This window comes from Herpailurus yagouaroundi, unplaced genomic scaffold (genome assembly GCF_014898765.1).
Source record: "Herpailurus yagouaroundi ecotype Mexico unplaced genomic scaffold, PumYag 142, whole genome shotgun sequence".
Classification (NCBI taxonomy): Eukaryota; Metazoa; Chordata; class Mammalia; order Carnivora; family Felidae; genus Herpailurus; species Herpailurus yagouaroundi.
Window position 1 is genome coordinate 63,794,582 of NW_024412397.1, and position 9,969 is coordinate 63,804,550.

Genomic DNA, 9,969 nt, shown 5'->3' on the forward strand with positions numbered 1-9,969 from the left:
CTACATTAACAAGCAAGAAAGATACCAAATAAACAACCTATACCTCTAGTCTTAAGGAACTAGAAAAAGAACAAAGTAAGCCCAAAGTTAGCTGAAAGAAGGAAATAAAAATCAGAGCAGAAATAGTGAAACAGAGAATAGAAAAACAACAGAAAAGCTTAACCAAACTAAGAGTTGGCTCTTAGAAGAGATAAACAAAATTGACAAACCAAGAAAAAAAAGAACAAATCAACAAAGTTACAAAATTATAAGTGAAAAGGGAAACTGATACCACAGAAATTCAATCATAAGAGGCTACTCTGAGCAACCATACGCCAACAACTTAGACCACCTAGAAGAAAGGAAAAATTCTTAGAAACATACAACCCACTAAGACTGAATCAGGAAGAAACAGAAAATCTGAACAGACTACTAGTAAGGAGATTGAATCAGTAATAAAAAAAATGTCCCAACAAAGAAAAGCCCAGGGCCAGATGGCTTCACTGGTAAATTTTACCAAACATTGAAAGAAGTAACCCCATTCTTCTCAAACTCTTCCAAAAAAACTGAAGAGGAGAGAATACTCCCAAACTCATTTTATAAGGCCAACATTACCTTGATACCAAAGCCAGATAAGGACACTAGTAGAAAATAAAATTACAAGCCAATATCCCTGATGAAGAGAGATGCAAAAATGCTCAACAAGATATTAGCAAATCAATTCAGCAGCACTAAAAGGATCATTCACCGTAATCAAGTGGGATTCATCCCTGTGATGTAAGGATAACTCAACAGAGGGAAATTAACCAATGTGACACATCACATTAATAGAAGGAAAGAAAATCGTATCATCTCAGGAGATGCAGAAAAGGGATTTGACAAAATTCAAAATCTGTTCATGGGGTGCGTGGGTGGCTCAGTTGGTTAAGCATCAGGTCATAATCTTGCAGTTCGTGAGTTCCAGCCCTGTGTCTGGCTCTGTGCTGACAGCTCAGCTTCGGATTCTGTGTCTCCCTCTCTCTCTGCCCCTCCCCCACTCACGCTCTGTCTCTCCCTCTCTCAAAAATAAACATCAAAAACATGTATTTAAAACAAATCTGTTCATGATAAAAACACTTAAGTTAGGCACAGAAGGAACACACCTTATAATAAAGGGCATATGTGACAAGCACACAGCTAACATCATAATGGTAAAATGTTGAAAGCTTTTTGTCTAAGATTGGGAATAAGACAAAGTTGCCACTCTCACCACTCTTATTCAACACAGTACTGGGAAGTCCTAGTTAGAGCAGTCAGGCAAGAAAAAGAAATAAAAGTTATCAGAATTGAAAAGGAAGAAATAAAATTGTCTCTATTTGCAGATGCCCTGATTTTATATATAGAAAATCCTAGTCACAACCAAAAAATTGTTAGAAGCAATCAACAAATTCAGTAAAGTTACAGGATATAAAATTAACACACAAAATCAGTAACATTTCTATATACTAACAATGATTTTTTTTTCTTTTAGTTTATTTATTTTGAGAGAGAGAGACAGAGTGAGCAGGGGAGGGGCAGAGAAAGACTTTGAGGGACAAAGAGAATCCCAAGTAGGCTCCATGCTGTCAGTGCAGAGCTGGATGCAGGGCTTGAACTCAAAAACTGTGAGATCATGACCTGAGCTAAACCAAGAGTCAGATGCTTAACCAACTGAGCCACCCAGGTGCCCCTAACGATGAACTTTCTGCTACCAATAATGAACTTTCTGAAAAAACAATGAAGAAACTGATACCATTTATAATAGCATCAAAAACAATAAAATACTTAGGAATAAATTTAACCAAGTAGGTAAAAGATCTCTACTTTGAAAACTACAAGACACTGGTAAATTTAAGAAGACACAAATAAATGGAATAGCATCCCATGTTCACGGACTGGAAGAATTATTATTAGTAAAATGTCAATACTACCAAAAGCCATCTATAGATTTAATGCAACCTTTATAAAATTTCCAATGGCATTTTTTATAGAAATAGAAAAAAACCCTCCTAAAATCTAGATGGAACCACAAAACAAAAACAAAAACAAAAACAAAAACCCAAATACCCAAAAGAAATCCTGGGAAAGAAAGAACAAAGCAGGAGGCACCACATCTCCTGATTTCAAGCCACACCATAAAGTTATAGCCATTAAAACAGTATGGTGCTGACATAAAAACAGACCAATACACCAATGGAACAGAATCAAGAGCCCAGAAATAAACCCAAGCATATATGGTCAACTAATATTTGACAAGAGAGTCAAAGACACACAATGGAGAAAAGATAGACACCATGGTAAATGGTGCTGGGAAAACTGGATATTCACATGTGAAAGGATAAAACTTGACCTCTATCTTATGCCACTCACAAAAATTAATTCTAAATAGATTAAAGGCTTACAATCTAAAACCATGAAATTCTTAGAAGACACAAGATAAAAGCTCATTGGCAGAGGACTTTGTAATGATTTTTTGGAAGTCACACCTAAAATGTAAGCAACAACATAAGATACAAACAAGTGAAACTAAATCAAACTAAAAAGCTTCTGCACAGCAAAAGAAAACCATCAACAAAATGAAAAGCCAACCTACTGAATGGGAGAAAATATTTACAAACCATATAGCCGGTAAGAGGTTAATATGCAAAATATATAAAGAACTCCTACAACTCCATAACAAAACAACCCAATTAGAAATGGGCAAAGAACTCCAACATTTCTCCAAAGAAGATATATGAAAGCTCAACAGGTACATGAAAAAATGCTCAATATCACTAGTCATTAGGGAAATGCAAATTAAAATCACGAGATATCATGTCACACCTGTTAGAATGGCCATCATCAAAAGGACAAGAGACAATTAGTACTGGCAAGGATGTGGAGAAAAGGGAACCCTCATGCACGGCTGGTGGAACTGTGAATTGGAGCAAGCCACTATGGAAAACTGTATGGAGGATCCTCAAAAAATTTTTATTTAAAATTTTTTTTTTAACATTTATTCATTATTGAGAGATAGAGAGAGACTGAGCATGAGCAGGGGAGGGGCACAGAGAGGGGGAGACACAGAATCCGAAGCAGGCTCCAGGCTCCAGGCTCCGAGCTATTAGCACAGAGCCCGATGTGGGGCTCGAACTCAAACCGTGAGATCATGACCTGAGCTGAAGTCGGACGCCCAACCGACTGAGCCACCCAGGCGCCCCTGGATCCTCAAAAAATTAAAAATAGAACTAGCATATGATCTAGTAATCCCACTTCTGGGAATATATCCAAAGGAATATATGAAAACATTAACTCAAAGATACATGCACCCCTATGATCCTAGCAGAATTATTTACAATAGGCAAGACATGGAAACGACCTAAGTGTCCATCAATGGATGAATGAATAAAGATGGTGGGGTGGCGGTGGTGCTAATGTATGCATGCACACACAGTGAATATTATTCAGCCATTTAAAAAAAAAAAGGAAATCCTATCACATGCAACAACATGGATGGATCTTGAAGGTATTTTGCTAATTGAAATAGGTCATAGAAAAACAAACTATATGATCTTACTTATATGTGGAATGTTAAAAAGCAACCAACCAATAAAACCCTACCAAAGTGATAGAAAAAGAGATCAGGTTTATAGGTTACTGGTGGAGGCGGGGGGGGGGGGGGGTAGAGTATAGGGAGGGGAATTAGAGGAAGCTCATTCAAAAGGTACAAACTTACAGTTATTAGATAAATTAGGCACTAGGATGTACTACACAACCTGATGACTGCAGTTAACTCCGCCCTATAAGTTTTTAAGAGTGTTGTCTCTCATCACTTTGTTTTTTTCTTTTTATTCTGTCCATATGAGATGATGAATGTTAACTAAACCTATTGTGGGGAGCATTTCACAATATATACAAATCAAACCATCATGCAGTACACCTTATAGAGTGATGCATATCAATTATTTCTCAATAAAACTGGAGAAAAATAGTCATTGATTTTAATGCTCTGGCAACTAGTACAATGTAGGTTTGAAGTATCCAATGTCAAGGTAAAAACTAAATCACCAGCCCTAAAATTTCCTTCCCATAGGTTTTATGTAAAACACATGTTTCTCCCTACGTTATTATAGACATATACAGATTTTCTGGTTAATGAACCACATTGCAGGGCAGGGAACAGGGTGTGTGTGTCTCTTATAGTACTAGAAACAAAATGTGGAAACCCCAGGAAAGAATAGTTTGGTGCTCTCCATTTCTCACTCTGATGTTTCTTTCTCCATGGGCTAGTCTCTGCCTGCCAGTGTTTCAGCCAAACACAGCAACAGAGGCAGTGAGGCCAGATGTGGCAACCTGCCCAGTGCTCTGCATTCTGACAGAGGGGCTGCTGCCCATGAACAAGAGCATATCTGGTTCTCAACACCTTTGCTGTTCAGCTGTGAAGGATGCATGTATGCTATGTGAGTGATGGAAGGACACAAGGCAAATGCAGCACAGCAAGTTTTAGACTATCAGGTCCACTAATGTCTGAACACGTCTCTATGCACAGAAAGTATATAACAAGACAACACTGTGAAGAATACAGCTTTTCTCTGCAACACCATACTGCATAACCGCTCACTGGTGTATGATGTGCCAGGGTTTAAATTTGGTCATTTTCCTGGGACTCAGTAAAGCCAACCTCTGTCCTTTGGTGAAACCTGTTCTTTATGAGGGATATACTGAACTTATCAGTGCTAAAAATTTCCACAAATGCCAGCTTATTCAGATATTCATTCAGATATTCCAGTGATAGTCACCCAAGTAAATGGAAAATTCCAATCTGAGCTGGCTCTAAGTATGCAACAGATACAGGCTCAGACATCATGACCACTAACGCAACCCTCCACACAGGAACAAAAGGAAAAAGCAAACTCCCTTTTACCAAGGGGATAATGTGGGATTTCCTAAGGTCAAATCCTCTTTGGATATATGAAATATTAAATGTGCAGATGTATAAAGACTAGATCTAATTACTGAAGTTTTGATTACTTGCTCTCCAGTATGGATTTAGGTGTTTGAAATTAGCTACTAACTGCTTTGCCAAAGTCAACCTGGATAGCAATAAGATGCCAGCATTGCCTGGCCCTGGGCAAATCTTCCTGTGTCACATGCTGAGGGAAATGAAGCTGGAGCACAAGAAAAGAAGCAATGTTTCTTTTCTGTAACCAAATATGAAATAATGGAATAGCTGCTCTTTCCCCTTCCTGCCACTTTAAAGAGAGAAGGATGAAAATCGTAGACTGAAAGAATTAAAGAAAAATTATAAAGTTGAAAGCCAAAAGAAGATGGAAGGCATCAGCAGAAGAGAGGGTAAAGAATGTTAATAAATGAGCTTTAGCTTCAAAAATACAAAAAATTTCAGAAGACCCAAAGCATGGACTTGCTTTATTTTCATGCTTGGCACAAAACTAAATAAACTGAAAGTTGGGATCTGAATTCCAGACCCAGCTCTCCTGTGCCTTTCTTCAATTAAAAAATACTGGTTGCAGGGTGCCTGGGTGGCTCAGTTCGTTGGGCGGCTAACTTTGGCTCAGGTCATGATCTGACGGTCCGTGAGTCCGTGGGTTTGAGCCCTGCATCGGGCTCTGTGCTGACAGCTGAGAGCCTGGAACCTGCTTTGAGTCCTGTGTCTCCGTCTCTCTCTGCACCTCCCCCACTCGCTCGCGCTCTCTCTCTCTCTCTCTCTGTCTCTCGCTCTCAAAAATAAACATTAAAAAACTAAAAAAATACTGTTTTCAGTTCTAAAATGACCCATTAAAAGCAAAATTCTAATAAACTTCGCTGCAAGCCTTGGTTACATGACTCGAAAAACTCCTATTAATCTAAAATGCTTCCAAAAGAGTTACTTAATGATCTAGATTTCTCAATGAAAGCTGCATTAGGTTTTGTGGACAAAAGTGTTTGGTGATATTTCAACTTTTTTGGGACACTATTAAACTTGTCCCTTATTTCTGAACCAAAAGAAGTAACTTTAATTATGACACACCATATCCTGCATCCTCTTTAACGGCTGAATAAAAAAGTGCGTGTTGATGGAACACCATGGCAACCAAGCCCTGTAATTCTATCTCCAGAGGTAACTGAAGGGCAGTCAGAGCCATGGGTATTTGAAGACTTCACAGACCTCGCTTTTAGCACCCTTTGCATAAGGGAGAACAAAAGCAGCCACTATTCTTAGGAAAGTAAAAGCAATGATGACAATTAAGTCACCACATTAAGCATCCAAAGAAAATACTGACTCATATTCAATAAAATGCAAATTAATTAAAACATGCTTCAATCATTATAGAATTTCAAATCTACTACTTAGAGGTTCATAAAAAGTAATAGCTAAGATATTTGTGAACATTGAGAAAATGCTATATGATTCTTTAAAAAATGTAATTTAAGGAGCTAAAACATCTAATTGGCAAAAGGGAAGATAGAGATTTGCCATAATTTCCTATGTCACATGCTTAGAGTAACATTTAAGGAATTATCAAAATAGAGTAAAAGGCTTTCACCATGTATTTGATTAAAAAGTCAGGGAACTGGAAGTTTACTGTCCCACTCTTCCTGAAGCCTGGGCCATGTGGACCTGCCCACTAGAGACAGACAGGGAAAACTGGCCTTCACCGCATGGAAAATCAGGCAAGATCATGTGCACACTTGCTGTTTCCTTTTTCACTTCAAAGAGAGTTTTCTAACATTTAAACTGATCAAAACTGAAAACATAAAAAGCTGGACAGAGGGAGAGGGAAGGAAAGAAGAAAGAAAGCTCTACGCAATCCGCACTTTCAGGAAGAATGAAGACACATTCTGGCAGCATGTGGAACATCTTTTAACAGTCCTGTAACTTCTGCCCTCATAGACCATGCTGTTCCAGAGAAAACACAATGTGAAAAGCGCTCTTTTGTCTTATTCTCCGTGAGTACTCCCATCTGTGAAGAGAAACTACATGCTCTGAGAATGACTCTTTGGCTGCCTGTGCACTTCCCCATCATGGCTGTCCAATCAAGCCATCAGAATAAAGATCAGGCTCAACATTATATTCTGCCCTGAAGGTTTCTGAAATCAAGATGCATTCTTTTTACTAAGAAGATCATACTTATCAAAATAGCCAGATAATTGCCACAAGATAATTATGATCTGTAATTATTATTGTTGGTGATTGTCAATGATGCATAGGGAAGAATACAGCTTGATTTTCAAAGCCTAACCCTGAAGAAGCATGACAATCAAAAACTTGTTTTGACTAGTTAAAATGAACCAACGTGACACAGAAGTCACAAAAGAAAAATCTCACAGAGGGAAAAATATATCCAATTGGCCTGACTCAGCTTTTCTCAAATATAAGTTACAAGTTCAAACTGTAGGAGGATCTTTCAAGAATCAAAAGGCTAGGCCAAAACTCATGGCTGAAGATAGGTTCTGGAAAGGAGTGGGACCCCTAGGCCATTCAAGTCTCTAAGGGAGAAGGATGAAGTCTGGACTCTGCTGTACCTTTAGGTACGTGTGGCAGAATCTTGTGGAATCTCATTGAATGCTATCTTGATATTACATGACATACAGATGGACAATAGAGACTGGACAAAGGTCATATTTGCAGTGAATAATTAAAAGTACCCACCTCTAGTTCTATAGATTTCTGGTTCAAGTTGTTCAATTCCAAGGCAGCAGAGAGGCTCATACTCTATTTGAAAGCTCCTGTGCTACTTCAGCACTAGGCCAATATGATTTGATGCATTTTGACTGTGGCATGGATAAAGTCAATGTAGTAAGCTTTTAATACAGCCAAATATTTCAAACTAACTTTGGTAACATTTAATCTGTTTTACCTTAGGCCCTATAGAGACCCAATTTTGAAAATCTCAAATAAATGAAGATTCCCATTTCAAAAGATGAACTGTAGCCAACAGAAGAAATGTATCTATATTACCATGAAAAAAAGTATTTTTCAGAAATGTGTATCTCACAAATACATTTTACAAAAATGAGATTTCAAAAATATCAGGCAAGATGCACTTGCTTTTTCTGCCTCATTTGTTAAAATCACTTCCTGTCCATTTCATCATCATCTCCATATTCTACCATACAGTGGCCTTGTTTATAATGCCTGAATGGATTAAGAAATCCTGAGGCTTGGCCTGAACCCAGTGGAAAGAAGACAGGATAAAGCTAGATGTGTCTAATACTTGCTTCTTTCCTCCCAAGACACCTTCAGCCCAAACTATTAAGATCTTTCAAATTCCTGCAATTACCTTCTAAGATCACTGAAGTAGGACAGCCTATAGCTCCATTTCATCCTGGAGCATAAAGACTACAGTGGGGTCTTTTATTTGTAAATAAATGGGGGTATATTCTGTAACAAAAAAATAAATCAAAGATTACATTTGAAGGCATAATTTTATTACGTTCACTACTGGGAGAAAGGTAATCTCAATATATGCATTCTTTCTCTACTTCATTGAAATCTAAACAGTACACTGTTGTATGCAAAAGGTTGTTTCAGTAAAAGATATTTTTGGTACTTTAAAAGGCTGGTTTTGCTATTATTCTTGAAAAAACTAAGTCTCTTGCCTGACCTATTTTTCATGTCCTTTGTTAATTTGCTGAGCAAACCCTTTTCATCCACTTTATATATAAAGTATGTAAGTTAAATCTCAGTCATAGCTCCCTCTTTATCCTGTCAACATATCTTAAAGACAGATATGCATATCAGACTTGGGGTGCTGCTCTGCCTCACTGCTCACAGAAAGTAGGGGCAAATTAATCCAAAGTACAAAGTTGACTGTAAATGAAATGGAGTTTACTATGTATAACAAACTGTACACATTTACTGTGTATGCACACACACACACACACACACACGTGTGTATATATATATATATATATATATATATCAGTAATTTATTTAACTTGATGCACATTACTATATTCTGTTACCGTGCTATTAATATTCCAAACATTTACAAGTATCCCCTTTTAAGCTATTTGTAGCTTCCCTTAAAGACTAGGTTAGCAATATGGTAGCAACAGCATTTGATAGGATACAAATATTCCTGATGATAAATAATGACAAAAAAACTCATATTTCATATAATATTTTACTAAACAATTTCAAAGTACTCATCAGTATCTCACTTTCTATAATTGGATAAACACAATAGTGAAACTGGAGGGCAACAAAATTCAAATGGATTGAACAAAAAGTGGATAGTCAGGAAAAGCAAATCTTAGTCTCAGGATTATTGACTTCTAAGAACCCCAAATTTACCCCTATTGGAAAATATGCCCTGTGCAATGTGAAAAATAAAAGTAATTTGTTTTAGAAAAGTTTCATATAAGATTTTAAAACACAGGCATAGTCTCAAGTGGTTAAAAAAAATAAGAGATTTGTTAATAGCATTTAATATCTTCAAAATATGATTAATTAGCAAGCTAAAACATGTAAACTGTGTTTAGATTTGAATATGTGCTGTCAATCTGAAATCATGGGTTCCATTGTGTATCAGGAGACCAAACTGTTCTGCAAATAAGTGTGTGTGGTAGAGCAAAGTGGCCCCCTCGCTGCTCCACCCTGCCTCCCCCACAAAAAAGGAAAGATTCTAAACACAGCATATTAACTTACAAAATGTTCCAATACAATGATTAGATGTATCATATGTAAGCCTTTTTTCCTTTAACTTATTCTCCAAATTTGGCCAAACTAAATATTTAATACATAAATCCTGCCCCATAGCAGTGATCCCCACAGGATTGTTTCTTGTAATCCCTTTGACATTCTCTTGCCTTATCATATCACTCAAAACAATGATGGTCTAGAAAGAGGTTCTGAATATCAACTCAAGGGTTAGAGTTTAAGTAAAAGCAGAGCAAAAGGAAACAGACACACACATCCTCAAATGCACTCAATCAGGGCAACTCTCCTGACAATGGCTGAATTTCATTCCAAACAGATTAATTTAATGA